The sequence below is a fragment of the Diceros bicornis genome, chromosome 17 (genome assembly GCF_020826845.1).
Source record: "Diceros bicornis minor isolate mBicDic1 chromosome 17, mDicBic1.mat.cur, whole genome shotgun sequence".
Classification (NCBI taxonomy): Eukaryota; Metazoa; Chordata; class Mammalia; order Perissodactyla; family Rhinocerotidae; genus Diceros; species Diceros bicornis.
In genome coordinates this window covers 52,563,067-52,590,348 of record NC_080756.1, presented here as the reverse complement: position 1 = coordinate 52,590,348, position 27,282 = coordinate 52,563,067, and the positions used below count along the sequence as shown (strand labels likewise).

General features: G+C 36.4%; 1 pseudogene; it reads left to right on the top strand.

Annotated features, from left to right (window-relative positions):
- Nucleotides 1–39: 39 nt before the first annotated feature.
- LOC131415595 (cordon-bleu protein-like 1) lies at nt 40–27,282 on the top strand (annotated as a pseudogene).

The window sequence follows — 27,282 nt, the reverse complement described above, 5'->3', positions numbered from 1 at the left end:
ATGTTCAAATTTACTACGATTCATGGCAGTAAACCCATGATGGACTTGTTGATATTCCTGTAGGCACAATATCATTAAATCCTTCAGGCTGCACAGTTGATCTGTCAGTTGTAAAGAACTTCATTATCTCTAAGCCAAATACTCCAATTAGAATGTTGGAAGTGGAGAAAGTAATTTTAAAGTAAACGATTTTGGATTAAAGAAGAACCCCACACCTATAATAGGAGAAAACTGTGAGAGGAGTGATCAGTTTTAAGAAAACCCAGAAGTCCTGCCTCTGGGTGGATTGAGGTGGTGCTACCTCAGCCCAGAAAGGGGCAAATTTTGTAATTCTTTAACTCACAAGAGATACCTTTATAAAAAGTACCCCCTTCCCCAGGGGTGCTTTTTCTCATGTGTATAAAGGGCACTGCATGACTAGCAGTGGTCTTGTCTCAGGCCCTCAGGGCTCAAGGGAGTTGGTCTCACTCATAGTTAAGAGTCTCTCCAGTCATATCTGGCAAGACAGTTTCAAACCACATGCCCCTGGGGCTTACCCAAATGAGGTACACCAGCAGCAGCACCTCAAAATGTGAGTGAGGGGGCTGATTACGGAGTTTGAGCCTCTTAACCCTGGGAAGGCTCCTCTGACTTTGCTCAGAAGGCAAGTGGCTTTGCCAAGAGAACCAGCGTTCAGGACCAAGGGCAATTCCATGTGGCAGTTTAGCATTAAGGTGTGGGAACCAGGCTGCCTGATGGGAATCCTTGACTATCTGCTTTATTGCCTCTGTGATCCTGGACAAGCTACTCAGCTTCTTTGTCCTGTTTTATCTTCTGTGCAATGGGCAAAAAAAAAAAAATGAATGTGTAGCTGCCATCTACAAAGAGTTTTATTCTACTCTGACGCTTGTCTGAAGGGTCTGCAACCAGCTGGAGGTCAGAGTCTGTGACTTTAATGAGGAAGGACCATCTCAGAGGCCCACAGAAAAGAACTGCACCAGGCCCTTCAAATTCCCTACACTCCAAAGAATAGACTCTTGGGGACAAGCTTCTGATGGTTTTGCTTGGACGATGCTCAGACCTTTCTAGTGTGCTGATCAGGATTTCCACAACTCTTTTCAGTTGAGAAACAGACAATTTCATGAGATTGCTAACCCAAGATCCAGTGCAATAAGAATTAGTGACGTAAAGCTGAATGAACTGATGAGGGAAATTTTACTGTGGTTGTTTGGAATACTGTTCACGTTGTTTTAATGTTTGAGTTTCTGTATCCATAAGGACCCTCTTTCTCTTTGTAGCTGGCTGTAACTCTTAACAATCTGATAGATTCTTTGGTAAACTGAAATGAAATATTTTTAAATAATATCTGATTTTAAATGTCTGCCCTCACCCACTCCAGATTCAGAAATGTATATTACTTTTCATGGTAATGTAGTCATTGCAAAGTTTCAAAAAGAAAAGAAACCCAGCAGACAATAGTGAGAGTTAGTTCCTGTGTCCCTGTTATATGCAGCAAATGTAATTTTGATCAACCCATCCTATTGTTGAGGGATTAACAAGCTCAGGAGATTCTCTACTCCACAAAATCCCTTAATGACCTGGGCCCAAAAGAGTGGTATGTTGTAGATGTCAGCAAAGAGTCTTGCCCAACATCACAAAACCTAGGCATTATGAAAGAGAAAGAAAATAAAGGGTTTTCCAGCTTTTTCCAAGTTAATAAGAAAAAGCAGGAGCAAACTGCAAGTACCCTTCAATACTTCTAGTAAGTAAGCCTTGTCTGACTTTTATGAGTTTCAATATAATTTTCAAATTGCGTATTTCAAACTCCTGCCATCAGGTCCACCAAAGAAGACATGAGATCCATTGCCTTCAATGCTAGAGTCACAGAGTGCCCCACAGGAACTTGCCCACACCCCGGGAGACCAGCTTTTTGTGCAGTGCATTCTATGAGTATTGATGAAACAAATTAGGGTCTCTGTGGAGCAAGTATAGTGAGAGCGGGCTCCCTGCAGCTCAGTACCACATCTTTTGGAATTCGTCTTTGAGAAGAACAAAGCAAAAAGCACCATCTCCACCCTCTAGAATATTCCCCACATAAAAGTGATGAGAAGAGCCACATGAATGCTCTGCAGTCAGTAGAAGCTGTTGATGCAAATAGCACTCAGAAACAAACTCTGCTAGAAACCACCCAACCCAGATGCCTCCTTGGCCATGGGCTTCCCAGTCATGAACAGTGCCCTGTCCCCCAACTAACAGGTGAGACTTCTGTCTCTGATTGCCCAGAAATGACTGATGCAGCCATAGTATCACTGAAATCTGGAATAAGTTCTTAATCCAGGCTTGAAGAGATAGATAAAAATGAGTTGAATGCAATGCTTTAAGAGGCTGAAAATATTTCTCTGAAGTCACAAGACATTTCTTTTGTATCTACTGAAGTAAGACATATGCAAAAAATGATCCTGACTCAGCCCCTGGCAGTGATACTGGAAAGTCCTCACAAAACTCCATGGAATAAAACAAGAAACTAGAAACACAGATAGAGAAGGACCACATGTTATGACATACCATACAGACAATGACGGGATGACAGTAGGCTGAGTAAGAAAACTGAAGTCGTTGGGCCCAAACCAAGAAAATGATAAAATGAAATGTTTCTTTCCAATTAACACAGAAGATAATATGACACATGGAGTGCGGAGAACAGAAATCAGTGTAGGAGATGTTAGCAAAAATAACAATATGGTCATTGAAGTTGACAGACTATCAAACTACCAGGCATGTACAACTCATATCACACACATTACAAGGAAAATGCTCTAACATCTTCATTAGTATTGGATCAAAAATTGAATCAACCCAGTGCAGAAAGGTAACAGGCAAGATGCACAGTGTAATGATGATCTTTTGATTCCTTTAGATGAGATTGATAAAAATTCAACTTCTTAGATAAAGAATCATACACTTTATAGACAACACTACAAACCCAAGTCAAAACCTTCAAATGAAATTACAAGACAGCATATATTCAGAATTGGAAAAGCTACTCACTTAAACTGAAATCTCCCCTGGGAGTGGCGCAACAGGTGCACAGTGCAATGAGCATGACTGATGGTGCAGTGGCTAATCTTCTGAAAGCTACTTCCAGATCTATTAGAGATTCTGGTACAACTCCATTTATACCAAATTTGGAAGACATAAACAATATCTTGGAGTTAAAACTTAGATCAAATGTTTCAAATCCCCAGGACAAATCAAGTTCTTTTTTCTTGAAGAAGCAGAAAAGACTAAGTGACATCTGCAGCTGCCAAGAGTGTCGACGTTGCTCCTAATCCTACTCAAAATGAACAGTAAAATACAGAGGTGTAAAGGAATACAGTCTTGTGTCCCTTAAAGACAGGGATAAGTTCTGAGAAACGCGTTGTTAGGCAATTTTGTCATTGTGTGAACATCATAGAGTGTAGTTACACAAACCCAGACTGTACAACCTATTACACACCTAGGCTATATGGTACTAGTCTTATGGGACCACCATCACATGTAGTTCATCATTGGCCAAAACATTGTTATGCGGCACATGACTGTACGTAGTTTCCCCAAGTAAACTCTTTCTCTCTTACATTAATCAGCTAACTTTCCTCCCCAGCCTCATATTAAAAAACAAGAAAAACAAAAAAACTGTGAGTTTGATGACATCAGTTGGAAACATAGATGTCTGTACTCCTCCAATAATTCTGAAAACTGTTCTTCTTCTTGCTAGTCATTTAGAAGCACTAAATCTGAAGACTGAAAATTTTCAGCTCCCCTGTCCAGACTTGAGTTCCTCTTCAACTTTTACCCTTACTGTAGTGGAAAGATCACAGTCTTACAGTAAAACAGGTACTATCCCTAATGAGTCATCCAGTGAAGGTGCTTCTACCAGGCATCCAGTGAACACAGAGGAAGGGAAGACTAGTTCTGTAAACAAACCAGTAGACATCCTACAACCCAGAGAAAACAACTCTGATTATAATGAACTGAAATCTCAATTACTGTGCCCAACTGCCCACCCATCATTCACTTTTAAGAGCCAAACTTCTTTAACATTCCAAAGACCTGACCCAGAGCAGAACTAAAAGTTTTTTGACTGCAATCTGTTCTGAACAGGTTGCTGTCAAATCAAAAAAATTTGTTGTTCCTTTAAATGTGTTCCTTTAAATACTATTCCTTTAGATCTATGAATTGATGATTATGATTCATGCCCCCTGATGCACAGAAGAGCTGTTAAATGTTGCCCCTCCACTTTGCATACCAACTTCATAGTACTGCAGAATATTTGCAAAGTGTGTTTATATATAAATCTTAAAATTTAAGAATTTGTGCTAGGGCTTTTAATGCCAGAAGAATTGTAAGTATTTATATTTTTTGTCTTAAAAAATAAATATCCTTTAGAACATTAAGAAAAAACTGCAAATTACTTTCTTTTTTAAAAAATGAGAGGGCTGGCCCCATGGCTTAGTGGTTAAGTGCACGCGCTCCGCTACTGGCGGCCCAGGTTCGGATCCCGGGTGCACACCGATGCACTGCTTCTCCGGCCATGCTGAGGCCGAGTCCCACATACAGCAACTAGAAGGATGTGCAACTATGACATACAACTATCTACTGGGGCTTTGGGGGAAAAAAAGGAGGAGGATTGGCAATAGATGTTGACTCAGAGCTGGTCTTCCTCAGCAAAAAGAGGAGGATTAGCATGGATGTTAGCTCAGGGCTGATCTTCCTCACACAAAAAAAATAAAAAATAAATTAAAAAAATAAAAAATGAGAAAAAATCACTTTTTGTTGACTTCAATTGCTGATTTTGTTGATCGGCTTACATACTCTACAATGGTGACCCTGACAAAGGATAAATTAGGCTTATATTCATATGGCACATTAATAACTGGGTGAGCATACATCTGATATTTGCTACCTCAAAGCTACTCTTTAATTAGAAATGTTTATAAGTTATGTTAAATATTTACGAGTTATACTATACTAAAAAGAGGATCTAGAAAGCTAGTGATATTGAAAATATGTTTAGTCTAACACATTTTTAATGATGAATCATTTAGTATGTAAGACATCTTGTACTTTTTATGTAATTACAAAATCAGTGCCAAGTTAATAGGAAGGTTGTATTATTTTAATATTTTATTAACATGTGACTCTTGGTTTTTACATATCTTTAGAACTTAAATTGCACAAGGAGAATTTCAAATAAATATTTTCTCTATATAATTATGACATTATTGTTTCACAAATATTAGACATTCCATGTGCCCGAAGTTTTAAAGAACTTCTTATGAAAATGTTACTACATTGTGACAGTAGTTTCACAGTTGATATGTAGAGAAGAAGAAGGGTTGATTTTTGTCCATTTGAAAAAATTTAAAGACTATTGGGAGTTCCAGAAATCGTGGTTTTCATTCTAGTAAAACGATAACATAAAATCATTTTATAGAGTTGCAATGAATGTCAACCAAGAGTTCTGGCAAATATTACAAACTTAGTCATTATGAAGGAGAAAGAGAATAAGGAGTTTTATATAAATTTGCAATATTAGCATCTAAACCTACATAGTAATTTTATTTTACTATTTCATTAGAATTACAACCACAACTTCTGGAACATACATAGGTACATTAAAGCTAGAACTGTTAAGAGAAATAAAGCCTAATTTGCTAGCTTATACCTTATAGACTTTTGGAGTCTATAAGTTGTTGGTGTTCTGTTCCCACCTTAAGAATTGAAATGGTTACTTACGCTAAGAGCTGATCGTGAAGTTAAGTTGGTTTTCACTAAAAGTGCTGGGAACTTCACTAGTCAGCTTCACTAAGCCCTTTTGGAAAATGTGTTGGTTATTTCCTGGCTTAGTAAAAATAAGTTATTTTTTTAAAAAGTGTATGATGATCACATCTCAGTTGTCATTTTACTCAACCATCAGCAGCATTTAACTTATTTGATTACTACCTCCTTGAAATTCTTTCTTCAGAAAACCAAAATTTTTTCCTGAATTCTTCTGCTTTTATCATTGGTCCATTTCAATTTCCTTGCTGGCTACTTTTCCTCTTTCCACTCTCTCAGTGTTGGAGTACTCCAGTTCTTGGACCCTTTTTTATCTGCACTTATTTCCTAGGAGATCTCATTCAGTCTCATCTTCGGTCTGATGATAGCCACATTTATATCTCTAGACCTAGTCTCTTACCTGTTCTCCAGCCTAATGTATTCAACTAGATTCCTGACATCCCTGCACTGATATATTTTTGTGTGTGTGTGAGGAAGATCAGCCCTGAGCTGATATCCATACCAATCCTCCTCTTTTTGCTGAGGAAGACTGGCTCTGAGCTAACATCTATTGTCAATCCTCCTCCTTTTTTTCCCCAAAGCCCCGGTGGATAGTTGTATGTCATAGTTGCACATCTTTCTAGTTGCTGTATGTGGGACGCCGCCTTAGCATGGCCAGAGAAGTGGTGCCTCGGTGCGTGCCTGGGATCTGAACCCGGGCCACCAGTAGCGGAGCATGTGCACTTAACTGCTAAGCCACGGGGCCAGCACCTTCAATGATATTTTAATAGGCACTTCACATTTAACATGACCCAAACTGAAAATGTAATCCTTTACTCTATACAGGCTTCTTTCTGTCTTCTCATTAATTATCAAATACATTCTACTGGTTGTTTTTTCTCTCATATTTCATATCTAATACATCAAAATAAATCCAGAACACATTCATATATTGTCTCCCTTCAAGATATATCTACCTTAAAAATAGATATCAATCCAGTCTCACCTGATTATTGTGGTGGGCTCTTGACTAGTGGCCTTGTATCTATCTCCTCATCCCCCATAGTCTATTCTGCACAAATCAATCAGAATGTTTTCATAAAAATGTAAATCTGATGATATAAGCCCTGATGGCAAAATTTAAGTTGCCTTCCTATGTCACAGAGTAAAACCTGAAGGTTTCCCTGTGGTTCACAAGTTACTATACGATCAGGCCCCCATCTACAGTCCTACTTCAAATTTGTATCTTACCACAGTTCTCCTTGTTGCCTGTGGTAGTCACCTTGTCTTCCTTGAGCCAAGTGTTCTGCCTAAGGCCTTTGTACTTGTTTCTTCTGCTTGGAAAACCCTCTCCCCAGGTTCCAACATGGCTTGTGTCTTTATTTCCCTCAGATGGCTCCTCAAATGCCATCTTATCAAAAGCACTTTTCTGATAATCTTTCTTTTCTCTATAATCACCCAAACCTGTTTTATTTTTCTTCAAGATATTTGTAGCTTGACGTATAATATAGCCTGACATATAACATACATTTTAAATGTCTTCTGTATCCTCTTTCTAGAGTGGAAACAGAAATTTGGCTTTTTTTTTTTTTTTTAAACTGATGTGTTTGTAGTACCTAGAAATGTATCTGGCTTATAGTAGATGCACAATAGTGAATGAGTGAATAATTGATTTAAAATCCATATTATGGATTTTGTCACATATTATTGTCACATATAAGACTAGGAAAAGTATTTATAATTCTGTATTGCACAATCAATGGCATAGAGACTATAGCATGAATTTTTCCACTCTATACTAGACAACCTCTCATCAAGACTTAGGGAGTGGCAGGTTCCTGTACAGGGAATTACAAACTGTTGAGTCACCGTTTGAAGGGAAAATTGACATTTTCACTTTTCAGAACTGTGTCCTGATATTTCCTTTATGTGATTTTTTTTGTTACAAAAATAATCTTTTAAAATTTGTCTTTGATTTTTATTTTTCAAAACTTTTATTTTGAGATAATTCACATACAATTGTAAGAAAAAATACAGAAAGATTCCATAAACCCTTCACTCGGTTTTCCCTGATGTCATTTTGTCATTTTTAGGATATATATCTTATAAGCATGTTGTTAGATTTGTACTTAAGCATTTCATTTTCTTTGGAAGAATTGTAGATGGTATTGTCTTTAATTTTGGTTTGCACATGCTTGTTGTTATTATATACAAACAGTTGTATATGTGTGTGTTGATCTTATAATGCAACATATTGAATTCATTTATTAAGTCTAAGTATTTTTCTTTTTTTGAGATTCCTTAGGATGTTCTTCATAGACAATCATGTTATCTGGAAATAGGGCCTGTTTTATTTCTTCCTTTACAATCTGTATGCCCTTTTTTTATTTTTCTTGTCTTATTGCACTGGCTAAAACTTTCAATACGATGTTGAGTAAAAGTGGTGAGAGTGAGTTTCCTTGCCTTTTTTCTGATCTTAGGGGAAAAGCACTCAAGTCTTTCACTATTAAGTATGAAGTCAATTTCATAATTGTAAGTGGTCTTTATCAAGTTAAGGTAGTTCCTTCTCTATTCCTAGGTTTATGAGTTTTAATTACGAACGTTTGCTGCATTTTGTCAACTGCTCTTTTTGCATCAATTGATATGATCATATAAAGCTTCTGGTGTAAGTATAATTAAAACCCAGAATCAGAGGACTAAAGAGGATCCTGCCATTGATTAAAATATTTAAATAAATTAGTAGCCATAAAAGAAATAAAAACCCTGCAGCAGCTCATTTCATATTACTATTTCACAAGGAAAATGGAGTTTAATAAAGGAAATGAAAATCTCCACCTAAAAGTCACTAATGTAGGTCTCTGTTAGAGCATATTAAACAGACACACAGGAGATATCATCTGCCTCCAGATCCTCTGGATGTAAACTGGGGAAAGGATTAAAGGTATTTCAAAGAAGCTTATCACAATGTGTTCGCTTTTTTCTGTTGACAACATTATTTAATAAACTATAAACCTAGCTTAGTGTCTTTTGGCTGCAAAGGAGTCATTTAAATACAACATATACAGTGAAAGCCTAGCTCTTTAGTACTTGTGTCACAAGTTAGAAAAACTATAGAACTGCTTTAGATCATTGTCACTTGAATGGGACAATTTCAATTTCAACTTTTTCCAGCATTGCCCTTAGCTTGTTATCAGGAAAACTGTAACAGACTTATCCTTTTGGTCGAGGTAGGAAAGATTATCCAGTGGGTAAGACATATCATGAGATTGTTAAATCAGCTTGGACTAGTTCTTCAACTGTGTCTTTCACAGACACTTGGTAAGTATTCTTTGTTCAAAGACAACTTTGAGCTTCTATAAAAAAGCAAATTAAAAAGAAGTATTTAAATCACTAGAAGTGACACCCTTTTCCATTAACGAATTAAGTTATTTCAGAATATAAGCTGCTGACGAAGTCCTTAACTTTTGGAACACTACATTTGGCTTATTTTGGACCTTAAAACATGGTTTGAATTAAAGACTACACATTTTATGTGAAGATGATTAATCACTGATATTTAATAACTATCAAATGCCTCATCATATGTATTTTTTCCTTCTTAAAAGTTATAGAAATATATAAAAGATCTGTAAGCCAAAAAAAAAAGACAAATGTAAAATTCTACTATCCTAACATAAACACTATTGCCATTTCCTGCCACTTATATACCTATTTATGTCATTTTTAATGACCCAGGTAAAACAAATTAATGTTTGTTTTTATTTTGGTTTATTATTTTATTATAATTATTATTGGTTTATTATTATTTGGTGACTTTTAAACTTGAGATGAGGAGGAGGAGATTGTCCTTTGAGAGGTGGACTATGACGTAAACATTTAGATCATAAGCAAAAAATTTTAAGTAGGAGTTTGAAGAGCCTCCTTCAATCAAACAATTAGAGTATAGCTCCAGGCAAATTTGGACTTTTGTCATGAAAAAATATGTTAAAACTAACTTATCCAACATTTAAGGAAAAGAAAAACAACACAGAAGAGGAGAATAGTCCCGTGAGAAAGTAAGAAAATACATAAAATTTGGTTGGTGGTTGATCAATATTTTCTAGGGAAGAGGGAGTCCAAAACCAAGGAACTGTATTATCGCAATCTTATTGGTGAGTCTCTTTGTATATATTGGCTGAGGGACTTTTAGTAAGATTCTCAGTTCTTCTTTGCTTTGATTGACCACAGAAAGAGAATTCACAGTGGAGGAGGAATTAGGCTTTTGGTTCTTATGACAGTCCTTCAGTGTAAATATCAGTATAGTTGCATTTCCATGTGTACCTGCATCTTATGTTTATTTTAGTTTCCATAAATTAGATTCCCTAGACCCAGACAAACTTCAGTATTTTCAAATCAGATGGGCAAATTCTTGATTTGGGTATCCAGTTCAGTTGGAGCCAGCTTTTCTCTACATATGAGAAGGAAAAAACCTGCCCCTGACACACGGGAACTGGCCCGCCACTAACAGCCAGGACTTGAAGTTGCTAGGAGCTGACCAGGCATTCAGTCAGGCTTTGGCATTTTCCTGTTGAACAGATGGAACATCACAGGATACCAACCTCAGTCAAGGCCACTCTGTGAGTGTAATAAAGTAAAACAAAACCTCCAAAACAAGCAGAGAAACAAACAACAACAAAAAAGCCAAGAACATCTCATAATTTTCTAAGCACAACAAAACAAGGTCACAAAACCCGTAAAAATACCAAATAACTCCCCTCTCCCTGCTAACATGACTGACTACTGCTTCTTTACAGATTACAGCTTTAGTCTCACTTCATTCTTTCCTCCTGGATCAGAATCCTTAAGATATCTAAACACAGAATTATCCTCCCTTCCTGACAGGTTCCAATTTAAAGCAAAGCCTCACTTTCTTCAACACTCCCCTGAATCAGCTAACATAAACCCAAATTCTGAAGAAGTCTTTTCTTATATCCCTTTACTGAGAAGCCCATGGTTCCCCATGGAGTGGAGTCTCTCTCACTGCAAGGAGAAGTAAAGCAACTTCGTATAATTATTAGTGTATTCCTGGTCTTCTTCTGCTATTAAGTATTGACACATGGTATCATATGACTTTACTCTCTAAATTTCATCACTCTATTATCCGGGGAGAAAAAGGCTATCTTGTTCCATGTTCTTTATTATTATAACTATAATTTTATTGGCTGCATTATACTCTATCAGTTGAATTTTCCATAGTTTAGTTAACAATTCTCCTATTGTTGGATACAAATCATTTTCAGTTATTACTGAGGCCATAAATATACCTGTGGAAATTGTTTTTTATATTTAAGAATTTTTAAAGATATAAATTCCTAAGAGTGCAACTACTTGGTCAAATTATTTAAACATTTAAAATCATAAGTAAAAAATGAATAACCATTACGTATTACCTAAATAATAAGTGATGATATGTTAACATTTTAGTTATTGCCAAATTGTTTTTAAAACTTACATGACCACAAACTATGTATGACTAGCCTTTTCAGACAATTTAAAAAATATTATTATCATTTTTATGTTAATTCTATAGGTAGAAAATTGTAGGTAGAACTTCATTGTAGGTTTGATTTTAGTGTCTTTGATTATTAATCTATTAGTTAAGTTGAATAACATCCCATATATTGAATTATTATTTATATTTTCTGTTTTACTAATAATCTCCCAATGTTCTTTTTCATAAATCTATTGAGGTATCGATCTTTTTTCTTTTCAATTTGTGTCCGTTATTTAAAAATCTTGTTTTGAGGTCCAGAAGAGGAATGCTAATGTGGAAGGACAGAGCATTAAGATTAAAGAAGGATCCTTTTCTAACTCAGAAAACTTCTTCAACCAAGCATACGTCTTTGGGAGGGATATCATGGAGCAGTGATAAACAAAAGGAACAATTGTTTGGGCTTCCAGATTGGCCAAAATGAATCTTAGCGAACAATAGGTAGCTGATGCCACAGCCAGAGCCCCTTCATAGCCTATATGAGTTCTTTATATAATTAATGTATTTATTATTTGGAGTATTCACTGAAAATATTTCAATATTTATTATTTTAAAATTTAGTTATTTTTATTTATAGAGTTAAGTATAAATTGAGGTTAAATAAGACATTTTTTCCCATTATTGAATTTTCAATATGTTTTTAGCTTATGAGGGCACAGTATTGGTACTCATAGAATATTCCATTTAGATTCATATATGCATACATATTTCATTCATCTAGAATATATTTTGGTGTATAGTATAAAATAAAATAATTTTTTTCTACAAAATTGTCCCCCATTTGGGTTCAACACCTTTATTGAGTGATGTGTTTATTCTTCATGGATTATTTTGCTATCTTTAAAACAGATCTAATACTTTTCCATGAAAATATATATTTATAGATTACCTATTTTGTTTAATTTGTCTGTATTATGTCAGAGTCACACTGGAAAAATTAAGTTTTGAAATATGTTTGATATTTGATAAGAATATTCAATCTACTATTATTCTTTTCAGAATTATTTTTGAAATTTTTGCTGTTTATTCTCTTTATCTCAAGTGTTTTGAACACTTGTTTAATATATTTTAAAATTTTGAGAGTTAAATGAAGTAAATATTTTTCAGAGTAATATATTTCTTCTGTTTCTTCTCATAACATTATTTTTCTTCTGCACAGAGGATCGTGTTTATAAAATGCATATCTTTCTGTTCTCTCATCACTGGAGAGAAAATCCTCTATGGATGGAGACATATGCTACTACGGAACAAGATATCAACAAATGTGAACGTATAGCCCTTGGGTTTTGGACGTTTTCATTAAGGAATTGAAAACTTTCAAAATACCTATCTCTAAGGTAAAATTGGAGAGCAGTTTGGTCATATAGGGATATTATAACTTCTAGTACTTGACAGTATTACCACATGCTGCTACTCTTTTCCATGGGTAAACCTAAGTAGCCCCTTGAGGTCAGTAGAAGACTACAAAGTGCACTTGAGGTTCAGAAGAGAAAGGTGCATTCAAGGCAGACAGGCCCGAGTCTTGTGTTACCGCTGTTGCTAAGATTCTTAGAAATGCTGCTGATACAAACCAAAGGTGATACAAATGGGCTTTTTGCTGAACTTTTTATTCTGGCTCTCTAGGTGGAGGTGTGGCTATCTTCTACCTTTAGTTGTGAGAATTCTATGGCTCATTTATTCCATATATAGAGTTGTGGTGCAGGCAGTGTGCAAAAGTCAAAGGAATCCTCGTCTCAAGTAGGGGCTCTTCGTTGGCCTCCTGCACTCTTCCTGATGTCATTTCCTAAGCTAGTGTAGGATTGCTCATCTGTGCAGTTTCTCCTGTTCTCCAAGCCTGTTTTAAAGACGGCCGTTAGAAGTGCTCAAAGGCTACTTTTTAATCCCTTCCCAGTTCTCTATCTGTCATGGCTCAGGAAGTAAAACTCCTTCTGGCCATTAAGGAACTTACTTAATTCTATTCTACCAGTTGCTGTAGTTGTAGAACTGTCTTCCGTATTCTGACACATGTTCATTTTATAATATACTTAGGTGTCATTCTGGACTTTCCTCAAGTCATGTATATTGAAGGGTATTTTAATGAGAGATTGGAAGAAATTACCCTTCACCAGATGTCTCTGTCATTTTTAGACATGTGCCACCATTTGTTTTAAAGGTATCTGTGCTTGATCTCAGTAAAAGTTTCATGAATGAACACACTTGGCATCGCTCCCCTATTCTCTGTAAACCTCGTGATCATATATCCAGTCTTGCTTCACTTGGATCTTAATGTCTACACTTCTTACAAGCACACACTTTGAAGAAGGATATTGTTCACAATTGCCTTAAAATGTATTGACATTTATATGGTTCATTGTTTGAAAACAAATTAACTGGAATTCTTTTTGTTCAACATCTGGAAAAAAACTGTTGTCTTTATTCTAGACCAGCACTGTCCAAACAACTTTCTGCAATAATGGAAATAGACTATATCAGTGCACCCAAAATTGTAGCCATTATCTGCATGTGGCTACTGAGCACTTGAAATGTGGCTAGATTTTTAATTTTATTTAATTATAAATAATTTAAATTAAATTTAAATAGTCACACATGATTAGTCATTAATTAATGATATGTGATTGGTGATTAGCTACTATATTGGACAGCAGCTCTAGAGCTGTGGTTTGGATCTAGGCATTAAAGCATTTTGAGAAGAATTTTTTCACTATCAATTTCTTTGTCAGGAGTGGAGTGGCAAAATTAATACATATTTCAGAACAAGCACGTGGTTACTTCTTGTGAAAAAGTGATACATTTATGGATCATAGGCATTAATCAGATATTTATTTGTTATGCTTACACAAATTATGACCCAAACAAGGTATTAATCAAGGATTGATTTTAAAAGATCTGAAGCTTGTGGTAGTCAGAATATATTGTGTTGGGAAACAGGAAACAGTGAAAGAATAGAGCCTCAACAAAGTTCTTTTTTTTTTTTTAATTTTATTTATTTTTTCCCCCAAAGCCCCAGTAGATAGTTGTATGTCATAGCTGCACTTCCTTCTAGTTGCTGTATGTGGGACGCAGCCTCAGCATGGCTGGAGAAGCAGTGTGTCGGTGTGCGCCCGGGATCTGAACCCGGGCCGCCAGCAGGGGAGCGCGCACACTTAACCGCTAAGCCACGGGGCCGGCCCATCAACAAAGTTCTAATTAGGGAAAAGCTATAGTAAACTACAGGAAGAACTATGGTAGGGAGTGTAATTCATGCTTACAAGGATGGACTCTAGAGAAGAACAGGTGAATGTGAGTCTTGGCTTTGCTGCTACTAGCTGCAGTATATTGATAAGTTACATAGACTTTACAAGATTTGTTTATTTCACTACTAAAGTAGGAATAACAGTAATAGTTCCATAACTTTTAGGGTACATAGTGCAATGCCTGGGATGAAATAAACATTCTATGTATGTTAACTATTCATATAATTAACTCCTCCCACGTCCAAAGCATAAAATTAAATAAATTCAGAAAGATCAAATACTGAAAAAGAGCACCTCTTGTATTCAGAAAAAAATAATTTGATGATGGACATGCAGATAGATCTTCAATCTTCCCAAATCCTTAAGAAAGGGAAACAATATAACTTTATTTACAAATGCCTTTGAATACCAGTTGGTACCACTGGGCGACAGCATAATACATTAGGTAACACAGAATCTTGGTGCAGGAACAGATTTGGGTACGAGTCTCAGCTATGTTATTCAATGATTCTGTAACCTTGAACAAATCATGCAAGCTTTCCAAGTCGAGTGTTGAGTGGAAATAATAACGTCTGTCTTGACTACATCACATTAGAGCTGTGAGAATCACTTAAGAATTGTGTTAAATCACCTTTCACTTGAACCTATTATGCAGAAGGGTCTCATTCTCCAAACTTTCATCCACAGAATCACTGCAGTTATGAGGTTACGTAAGAAGCAATAAAGACTAAAAGCAATGTTTTAAGCAAAATAATTCACTGATGAACTGACAATTACAAAACTGGCTCCCACCCACCCTCTCTTCCAACCTGGCATTAGCTTCTATCTCTGGGCATCAAGGACATTGTGAACTGTCTTTCAACAGCTGTCAGATGCTAAAATTTGATAATATAGTGCAAATATAGTGTAATAGTATTAGCCACATGTGACTACCAAGAACTTGAAATGTGACTGGATTTTTAATTTTATTTAATTATAATTAATTTAAATTAAATAATTTAAGTAGTCACTTGTGATTAATGGCTACTATATTGGACAGCAGCTCTAGAGCTGTGATTTGGATCTGGGCATTTAGAGAAGAATTTTTCACCATCAATTTCTTTGTCAGCAGTGGAGTGGCAAAATTAATACATATTTCAGATGTATTAACATAATGTTATTATTTATCAAAAAATAATACAATTTTTAAATTTGCATAGGCAAATCAAAATTGCTTTCAAAATATTTAGGATTTTATGAGAGTCAGGAAAATAATATTAGGGATATGTTTAAATCACAGGCAAAGTCGCTGACAAATGGGAGAATATCAGAGTTACACAAGTTAATGATTTAAATATGGAAAATCAACAGAGAAACTAAGAAGATTGGTAAATGCTTCAAAGGAGAATGAATTGAAGAATGAAGCATCAAGTGACACTCTTGGGAAAACTAAAATCTGGAAAGTATTCTTTTTTTTTTTGTAAAAATGACGTGATCATATTACAAAAGTCAAACGTGAGGTACGGTTGTGCTGTTGTGCTACTATAAAATGATGTTGAAAAATAATGGCCCTCTAAAGATCTCAACACTTGATGCTTTCCTCACTCTAAGAATTACTGCATATACACAATTGTAGCTTAAACTTCAAATATAGGATAAACTTACTTTCAAAAACATTTTGCCGTATTTTTCAAGATAAAGCCTACATAACTTCCCTCCCCCACCATTTATTATGAAATGTCAGTCCTTCTTTTATGTTAGTTTATATAAGTAGCCTTTTTCCAGTACCAATCATACTTATATAATGAGAACCTCTAGTACATATTAAGGTGATTTATTTAGGAAAAATTAAAATCGGATTTGGAAATTTGTAAACGAATTTGACATGATCAGATACATACTTTGTTTTCTCCGCTTTTCGCCTTTGCATCAATTGTGCCTCCTCCCACATTTACCACTATTCTGAATATATAATACATAAAGTTATTAAAAAATTTTTTAAATAACGTATGGTCAAAATATAAAGAAAAGCAAGAAAAACAAAATCCAGAAAAATTATAATAATATTCAGAATATACATATATAGTGACTTTCTTGTTTCACACAATGTTATGTTTGTGAGATTCAATTTTGTTGTTGACATGTAGCTATGTAGATCATTAATTTTAATCACTGCAATAGTAATTAAATCAATTCTGCTTTGGATGGACATTTGAAGTGTTTCCTGTTGTTTGTGGCTTTAATGAAAACAGCTGCAATGAACATTCTTTACATGTATCCTGGTAAATGTAACCACAAGTCCTTTACTAGTTTCTCTAGGAAAAAGACCTAAGAGTAGAATTTGTTGTTCCTTGGGAATGTTTATCTGCTACTTGACTAGATAATATTAAACTGTTTTTCAAAATGGTTGTACATTTCCATCCTTGATGGATCCTTGTTGCTGTTGCTTCATAATCTCTTTGATATTTGGTGGTGTTAGAATGTACTAAATTTTGCCAATCTAAACACTATAAAGCCATTTCATGGTGGTTAAATTTTGCTTTTTCTTCTGATTATGACTGAGAATAATCACTTTTTTTTATGTGTACTAGTTATTTGGGTATCCTCTTGTTTGAAAGCTTTTTCAAGTTTTTTGCCCCGTTTTGCTTGTGGGTAGTCTATATCCTATGTTTTGTTGATGTTTATTAATTTTAATATACTTTGATGCTAGTCCATTGTCCATTGTAAGTGTTGCAAATATCTTTTCTGATTTTTCCATCTATATTCACCAGGGACATTAGCCTATAGATTTTTTTTTCTTGTAGCGTCGTTATATGGCTTTGATATTAGGGTAATACCGGCCTTGTAAGATGAATTTGAGAGTGTTCCTTCCTCCTCAATTTTTGGAAAGAGCTTGAGAAGGATTGGCATTGATGCCTCTTTAAATGTGTGTTAGAATTCACCAGTGAAGCCATCTAGTCCTGGGGTTGTCTTTGTTGGGAGGTTTTTTGATTACTGATTCAATCTCCTTATTGTGTTGGTCTGTTCAGATTTTCTATTTCATCATGATTTAGATTTGGTAGGTTGTATGTTTCTAGGAATATATCCATTTCTTCTAGGTTGTCCAATTTCTTGGCATATAATCTTTCATAGTTGTTTCTCATGATCCTTTGTATTTCTGTGGTATTAGTTGTAATGTCTCTTCTTTCATTTACCATTTTTATTTATTTGAGAACTCTTTTTTTTCTTGCTATGTCTAGCTAAAGACTTGTCAATTTTATTTATCTTCTCAAAAAGCCAACTCTTAGTTTTATTGATCTTTTCTAATGTTTTTCTATTCTCTATTTATTTCTGCTGTGATCTTTGTTACTTTCTTCCTTCTGCTAACTTTGGGCTTAGTTTGTTCTTGTTTTTCTGGTTCCTCGTGGTGTAAGGTTAGGTTGTTTATTTGAGGTCTTTCTTTTTTCTTAATGTAGGTATCCATCCCTATGAACTTTCCTCTTAGAACTGCTTTTGCTGTATCCCCTAAGCGTTGGTAAGATGTGTTTCCATTTTGTTGTTTGTTTCAAGATATTTTTTGTTTTCTTCTTTGACCTTCTGGTTGTTCAGGAGTGCGTTGTTTAATTTCCACATGTTTGTAAATTTTCCAGTTTTCTTCCTGTGATTGATTTCTAGTGTCATACCATTGTGGTTCAAAAAGATATTTGGCAAAATTTTAAATCCTTTTAAATTTGCTAAGACTTGTTTTGTGACCTAACATATGATCACATAGCTCTGCAAAATGTTCTGTTTGTGCTAGACAAGAACGTGTACTGTGTTACTGTTAGATGAAATGTTCTGTAAATGTCTGTTAGGTCCATTTGGTCTAAAGTATACTTCAATTTCAATGTTTCTTTATTGGTTTTCTGTCTGGATCATCTATCCATTGTTGAAAGTGGGGTACTGAAGTCCCTTACTATTATTGTATTTTTGTCTATTATCTCCTTCAGACCTGTTAGTATTTGCTTAATACATTAGGTACCTCAATGTTGGGTGCATATATATTTAGAATTGTTACATCCTCTTGGTGAATTGACTCCCTTATCATTATATAATGACCTTCTTTGTCTTGTTACAATTTTTGACTTAGTATCTATTTTGTCTGATATAAGTATAGCCACCACTTTTCTTTTAGTTTCCATTTGTGAGGAACGTCTTTTTTCATTCCTTTGAGTCTGTGAGCGTCCCTGAAGCTGAAGTGAGTCTCGTGTAGGAAGCATATAGTTGGGCCTTGTTTTCTTATCCATTCACTAGTTTATGCCTTTTGATTAGAAAATTTAATCCATTTACATTTAAACTAATTATTGATAGGTAAAGACTTACTATTGCCATCTTGTTACTTGTTTTCTGGTTGTTTTGTGTTTCTTTTGTTCTTTTCTTCCTCTCTTACTGTCTTCCTTTGTGAATTCATGCTTTTCTGTAGTGGCGTACTTTGGTTCCCTTTTCTTTATCTTGTGTGTATTTACTATGGGTTTTTGTTTACAGTTACCATGAGAATTCCTCAAAATATCTTATAGATAAATAAGTCTATTTTAAGTTGATAACAATTTAACTTTGATTGTATACAGCAAACTCTACACTTTTACTCTTGCACACACATATTTTATGTGATTGATGTCACCATTTACATCTTTTTATGTTGTGTATCCATTAAAAATTATTGTAGTTCTATCTATTTTTAATATTTTTGTCCTTTATCCTTTACATTAGAGTTAAGTGATTAGCACATCACCATATTATAGCATTAGAGTATTCTGAATCTGACTATATACTTACATTTACCATTGTGTTGTATATTTTCATATGTTTTCATGTTAGTAATCAGAGTCTTTTTTTTCAGCTTGGGCTCCTTTCAGCATTTCTTGTAAGGCAGGTCTAGTGGTGATGAACTCCCTCAGCTTTTGTTTGTCTGGGAAAGTTTTTATCTCACCTTATTTCTGAAGGACAACTTTGTCGGCTAAAGTATTCTTGGTTGGCAGTTTTTTCCATTCAGTACTTTGAATATATCATCCTGTTCTCTTTTGGCCTGCAAGATTTCTTCTGAGAAATCCAGTGATAGCTTTATGAAGGATCCCATGTATGAAAAAAATTTTTTTTCTCTTCCTGCTTATAAAATTCTGTATTTGTCTTTGATATTAGACAGTGTTATTATAATGTACCTTGGAGAAAATTATTTGGGTTGAAATTTTGGGGTGACCTATTAGCTTCATGAACTTGGATGTCCAAATCTCTCCCCAGGTTTGGGAAGTTCTCAGTCATTATTTCTTTGAATAAGCTTTCTGTCCCTTTCTCCATCTCTTCTCCTTCTTGGACTCCAATGATGTATACAATATTTCTTTTAATGGTGTCTCATACAGTCCTGTAGGCTTTCTTCATTCCTTTTTATTGTTCTTTTTTTTTGCTCTTCTGATTGGATAATTTCAATTGATCAGTCTTTGAACTCACTGATTCCTTCTTCCAATTGTTCAATTATGCTATTGAAGCTCTTTTCTGAATTCTTCCATTCAGTCATAGTATTCTTCAGCTCTGAAATTTCTGTTTGGTTCTTTTTTATGTTTTCTATCTCTTTATTGAAATTTTCATTTTGTTCTTGTATTGCTTTCTGATTTTTTAAAATTGTTTATCTGTGTTCTTTTGTAGTTCTTTGAACATCTTTAGAACAATTATTTTGGATTTTTTGTTGGGCAATTCATGGATCTCCATTTCTTTGGGATCAGTTACTGGAAGTTTGCTGTGTTCCTCTGGTAGTGTCATGTTTCCCTGATTCTTTGTGATCTCTGTAGCCTTCCATAAGTATATGCACATTTAAGAAACACTCACCTCTTCCAGACTTTACAGACTGACTTCAGCAAGGAAAACTTTCACTTGTGGTGGAGGCATACTGGCGTGTACTCTGATCCTGGATCTAGTGGTGCAGGGCACCAAGTGCAGGGGCACCTGGTGGATCAAGGTCCCAGGGGTGTGATATCTCTGTCTCAGATGACTGGGGAGCACAGGATCAACAACTGTATTGTCCTTGGTGAGTGTGCAGGGGTCCACAGTGGCTGCAAGAGCTGTTGAGGTCCTCAGAAGTATCTCTAGGTCCAGTGGCTAGGACCCAGGGCAAGCAGTGGTTGTGGCTGTGGCCAGTGGTGTGTCCATATTTGGCTGTGGGGGCTATCTGCAGGTCCCTGTGCAGTGGCAGGGGCCAGTTGCAGACACATACATAGTGGTGGGGGCCAGGAGCAGCAACAAGAGCTGCAGCCAACTATGGGGGCACTGGCAGCTGTGGGAGCTCTGGCTCTCAGTGTGTACTATGAGGTCTCACCATGGGTGCACAGCAGTGGACACTGGTGTTGGGTCAGGCTAGGGGCATGCAAGTACACGGCTAAAGGGGTTAGCTGCAGTAAGCCTCATGGTGCGAGTCAACGACAGTAGTCAGAGTCAGATCCAGGACAACAAGCAGCTGTGGGGGCCTTGGCTGTCAGCATGTACTTCCTTGGCTGCGGGATCTTACCATAACATTAGTGGAGGCCAGTGATAGGAGTCAGGCTGGTGATGTTCAGATGCATAGCTGGAGGGGCTCACCCTGAGAGCACACACGTTTGTAGGAGACAGCTATGAGAGTCTAGGCTGGTGTTTTGCTCTCAGGCAGCCAAATAGGACTGGGATGGCTGCCTGGGTGGGTCCTGGGCTCCTACAGGGGTAGAGAGGGAAAGAGGGAGCCAGGAGGGACTCAAGGGGCTAGAATCTGCCAACATGAATATCTGTGGGATGAAAACCAGAGAAATGTGCAGTGGGTCCTTGGTGATTGTGCTGGCCCTTGGTTTCTTCAGTGGTGAAAGTTGCTTGGGTTCTCTGTAGAGCAGGTCACTAGAAACTGCAGTCACTCCCATGTGTGGTTGATACTAGTAGCCCCTGCTTTTCTTCCCGTTACGTCCCAAAGGGGGTCATCTGCCTGCTGCAAGACATGCCAATATTCAAGAGGCAAGGTAGTGGGAGAGAAAGGACTTTATTACAGCTTGCTAGCAAGGGGGAAGATGGCTAACTAATGTCCAAAAGAAGCATCTTACAGAACAAAAACTACAGGCCAGTTATATAAGGGGCTAGTCTCCAGGTGGGGGAGGCATCTGGTTTTGGGGTAGGGGCAGATACCTGGTCTTAGTTTCTGATAGTCTTTTGTTTTGGTGGATATGCATTAGAGACTGGAGTAATGCCCTATACCCTGATTTTTCAGTTGTCATTGATGATGGCTATCAGCATAGATATCTGCCGGATGGGGGGGGGCAACTCATTCCTAAAGAACTCAAAAGAACAAAGTTATCAACTTATAGCAGCTGGGAGGAGCCACAAAATCTACAGAGCATGTCTGGGTTAGTTAATCAGAAGTCATTCAAAGTTACAATATAGTTTCTTTTCTACAATATGGCTTCCATTATGTAACTTTGTGTTGAGCCCATATCATTCCTTGTTCCTAGCTGTCTCCACAGGTTTCAGCTTTGCCAGTCTCTGGGTAGGGTGAAACCAACACAGTTTCTTCTCATGGTGCCCCGAAAGGCTGAGGAATCTAGTTGCTCACTCTACTCTTCCTCTCCTAGTGAGGGGAACTCTAGCTGGGAGTTCCCTTTGGTGCTGAGCAATGCTAGCATGGGAAATGGGATGATGCTGATAAAAGCTAGCTATTTGCTTCCCTTTTTTTGTGGTTATTCACTGAAATTTCTTAAGTGGACTCCAGATCTCACCAAGAGCTGTTTTTGTTCATGGATAGCTGTCTAATTGCCGATCTTTGTGGAGGGACAGGGGCTGGGGTCTCCTCTGCCACCATTTGGGTGACCAGGTCTCTGCTTTCTTACTAGATATAAGTTGAGGGCCATTCCCAGCTTTCAGAAACTGCTGTGTTCCTTGGCTTATGGTTCCCTTCCTCCATCTTCAATGCCAGAAAAGGGTGGGTGAAGTTCCATCTCTTCTCTTCAAGGACACATGTGATTAGATTAGTCCCAGCCAGATGATCTATGATAATCTCTCAAGTCAAAGCCCTTAACCTTAATCACATCTACAAAGCCCCTTTTACCAAAGAAGATGACATATTGTTATTAGAGGTTTGGGGATTCGATCGGAGATGTAAAAGGAACTTTCCACTCCAAACAAATGGACTGAAGGTATATTTTATTGTCTAGAGGATAGTAAAGGCGATAGTCTGCAAACAGATCCGAATAGGCCAAATAATAAGAGGGAAAAAACACCAGCTCTACTGGAAAGGGAAAACATCCACATCGGCTGAGATAGCAGAAGATTCGAATAGATCATATAATAAGAGGGAAAAACATCAGATCGATTGGAAAGGGAAACACCAGATCGACTGAAGGGAAATGACGCAAATCAACCGGAAAGAGAAACACCAGGTTGACCGAAAAGAGAACACATCAGATCAATTACTTCACAATAAATCAATTACTCACAGCATCCACGCCCCCCTGCTAGGAGACTTCTGTCAATTGACACGGCTGGGTGGGAATCACACGTCCTGGGCAAGGTGTCCCTTCCACAGATGCAACTCTCACCAGGTCTCAGTCTCCAGCAGTTTTTTTACAGCATCAATAATTTCCAGAGTAAGCAGTTACAGAGCTTTTTTTCAGAGCAAGCATCTAGTGTTCCCATGCACAAATGGTTATCAGTGGGTACGTGCACTGAGCCCCCTGGCTATCATCCTAGCCCAGTAGTTGTGTACGTGCATTGTTTACTCTGCTTATCGTCCCAGCCCGGCACAGATGGCCAGTCTGTCCCAGGCTGCGGCGCCCAGAGGGCCTTGAAATTTTTACACATTGCAACTATCTCCATGGGAGAAGGGCCAGTTCCCACCACACTGAAAGCGGCTTTTATATTTCTTTTTGTGCTTGTGGCTGTAGGTTAATGGAGTGGCCAAACGTGGCTGTACTCATGTCAAGACACATATTCACAGGTTCCAGGGATTAGGGTGCAGACATCACTGGGGGCCCTTACTCTGCCTCCCACAGCAGGCCTTTTTTACTGTCTCTCATTAAACTTTTATTATTTTCCTTCTTTAGCTCTTGCACATGTGTTTTTTGTTTTCAGATTTATTCTTATGACTTTATATTCTTTCTTTTTTCTATGAGGATGATTAGTCCTGAGCTAACATCTGTCGCGAATCCTCCTCTTTTTGCTGAGGAAGACTGGCCCTGGGCTAACATCTGTGCCCGTCTTCCTCTACTTTATATGGGACGTCACCACAGCATGGCTTGACAAGTGGTGCGTTGGTGTGCGCCTGGGATCCGAACCAGGGCCACCGCGGTGGAGCTCGAGCACTCAACCACTACGCCACTGGGCCGGCCCAAATTTATATCGTTAATATTATTTACATTGAAAATAATTTGCCCATTGTTGCTTTTTTTTTTTTTAATTTGGCAAATTCTTTAAGCTATTTGTTTTTGCCACAGTATTTCCTCTGTAATCCTCTCTGATTCCCTGCAGCAGATTTAGGAACATTCCCTCATGTTCGGATCATATTTAATTCATGCCACAACTAGAGCACTCTCATTTTGGGAGGTATTTGTTTTTAGCCTCTCTCTGTCAGTTTACTAGGTGAATTTCTTTAAAACAAGAACTCAGCTTTTCATTTTTATAGCCTCAGGGCCTGGGGTAACGCCTGGCACATAATAGATACTGATTAAATATTGTAAGAATTTTTTTGAATGAATAAAAAACTATTTTTTCCTATGTCACAATCATAAAAATTGTATCAGTCGTTATCATTAGATAAATTAAAGCATTGTGAAGCAGAAGGGAATTTCTTTTTTACTATCATAACCTTGGATTAATTTGCATTCCAAGTTCTGAAAAACTGTTGAACTAAGCTGTCACCCCACTGCTGTTGGTTTTTAGTTGGATTGTTTAAGACTGAGCAGCTCAGATTTTGAAAAATGTACTAATTTCATACCATTGTATGTTGGTGTGAATGACCATTTCCATGGTTATCCAAATTAGGGTGGAGTTCATTTATGACATTCTTAGAAAGAATGTCTTCCATTTACATGAAAGAAAACACTCTCCTCTCTTTGAAGCCTGGATATTTTGGCTCATCCCACAGGGCTTGGAGATGGCAGCAGCTCTTTCAGTGGTTGGGGGTGTAGGAGGAGGAGGAAAGCTGCTTACGATAGACACAGGGGCAGATTGGCGAGTCATTCTAGGATGGCTCTAGCTCTGTGTAATTGCTGTAAGAGTTATCTTGTGGTCTACTTCCCATCCAATATTCTAAAAGTTTTTAATGAATGTTACCAAATTTTCATCCTGTTGTCTGCTGTGTCACAAGGAATTAATGCTTGAGGACAGGCTGTATAGGGAAAAACAGCAACAACTAGAAGAAGCCAATTGATGAATGGTTCAAAAAAAAAGGAACTGTGGACATACAGGGTCTGTATCTAGAGTCATCCTGGCTGAAGGAATAAACAACATTTAATGCATACTTGTAAAAAAATGTGAAAATCTCCCTGGAATTATCAGAGATTTGGGAAGAGGAAACTTGTAAATACTGACTTTCTTCTGTAACAATGGGCTATAGCTTAGAATATCATGATTTGGGCAATAAAGGAAATATGACTTGGCATATGACATAGCTAGTAAAGTTTGAGATATTTAGGGTAATAAAAATAACAAGATACTCAAATTTACTTAACTTTTCTTATAAGCTATCAATTTCATTTTAGTCAAAATACATTTATTTAAAAAAAACAGATTACTTTTACAATAATATATGCAGTAATTAATAGACTAATATTGTATGCTAGGCAGAATGCTAGAGACAGAATCAAGTATGCCGTGTTCCAGTTTCTTCTTGATTATAGTTGTCTCGGTGAACAGTTATCATCTCAAGATTTATTGTTTCTTTTCTTTTCTTTTTCAAAACTGAACTGTTAGTTTAGATCAATAGCTCAAAATTATGATGTGTGTCATAATAATCTGGAGAACTTTTTGTTTAAAATATATATTCCCATGTACTGTCCCAAGTCTATTGGATTAGAATCTTTGGGTTGGGGACAAGGAATCTGCCCTTTTTAAAAGCTATGATGACAAATTTGGAACAATGCTTATAGCTGTGGTTGATTTCAGCTCCAAAGTTACAAATTTGGTTCATTTCATTATCTCCTTGCACATTCAAATTCTATGATTCATAGTTTTGTATTTCACTAGTTTCAAAAACACTCTTTACAACACTGTGATTATTTTTACATTGTTTCAATATATATTGCCATATGTCACTTTCTAAAGCATGCCAGGGTCAACAACTCAAAATTTTATGTTAACTGATTATTACCAGAGAAATTATGAGGCACAACCCTAAAAAATGCTTTAGTTCTGTTAACTTTTGGTTTAGTTTTGATTGTGTTAAGTTTTCATCAGTGCAAAAAAAAAAAAAGAAATTTTTACCACATATGGTGAGTGGCAGTGACCAATCCTGTATAGCTTGTGGCTAAACTCTGCTGTTCTCTGATGATCAGGTAGAAAACACTATCGGATTACGTGTGAACAGGAGGTCTTTCCTTTTCACAGAAATTATACTTGATTTCTCTGACTAGTGCTTCCTTTCTTTAATATCCCAGAAATCAATTCTTTCATTCAGAATTAGTATTGTTTCAAAAATGATCACAGAATTATCTTTCATAAGATCATGGGGAATATGTGATAACGACCAGAGAACACAACTGAGATTATTTGCACATTTGCTCAGAAAAAAAGTGTAAATTAATAGTTCAATTGCTCATTTCTGATCAGAGACTTGTAATTTTTTTCTTCAAATAATAAGACGATTATTGAGATGTATCAAATATCAAGAATCTGAATGATCATTTTAACTAAAATTAAAAAAAGTGCATATATTTCTGTCTCATTTTACATATTTCCTCACTGTAGACTAATAATTAAAAAGTCATTCTTTCTATTTGAGTGATGTGAATTGGCATTCATCAAAGGAAAATAAGTAGTAAATATTTTTAATAAATTTATGAGACGGAAGGCATTTAATTATTTTGACTGACATTTATAAGGAATAAAAACAATTTTAAGATACACACAGGTATCAAACTCTGTGGTCATCTGATTAAAATTTTAAAAAATAAAACAAGTAAATGAATGGAACATAATCTCAATGTTAAAACAGTAATATGATGAATTTCTCAGTTCTCAAATTATAGATAAACTCTCATGGAGATGAGCAATTGGAGCTTTAACTTCTCTGGAAATTCTGAAATCTAATATAAATTCAGTGATTCTCTTGGTACATTGGCTCACCAAATCTTTAATTGATCTTGGCTCCTATTCTATTACTTCTTCTACATAAACCACCAGCAACAAATTTTTATTTCTGCTTAAGAATTAAAAAGTTTCTCTAAAGACTTAGCTCATACATTCTTATACTCTGTAAGCCACTTTTTTAGTCTCAAGAGCAGCAGATTATTCCCTCCTATGTTTGTTTTCTCCTCCTCTGTGCGGTTGGCTTTCCCTATCACAAACATAGACATATACTTTTCTCACACTGTCATGACCTCAAAAAGCATTTGTTAGTCGTTTTCTTTGATATTTATTTCTTTTACCATCTTTTAGATTTGTTCACAGTGACAGTGTTTCTCATTTTTCAATGTAATTCAGATTCCACTTCCAGCGAAGATGCAGCAAGAGGGAATGGATTCACCCCCCTATTTGAAACAACCGAAAAACCAGACTCAGGAATACTGCACATCGGGCAATGAATGA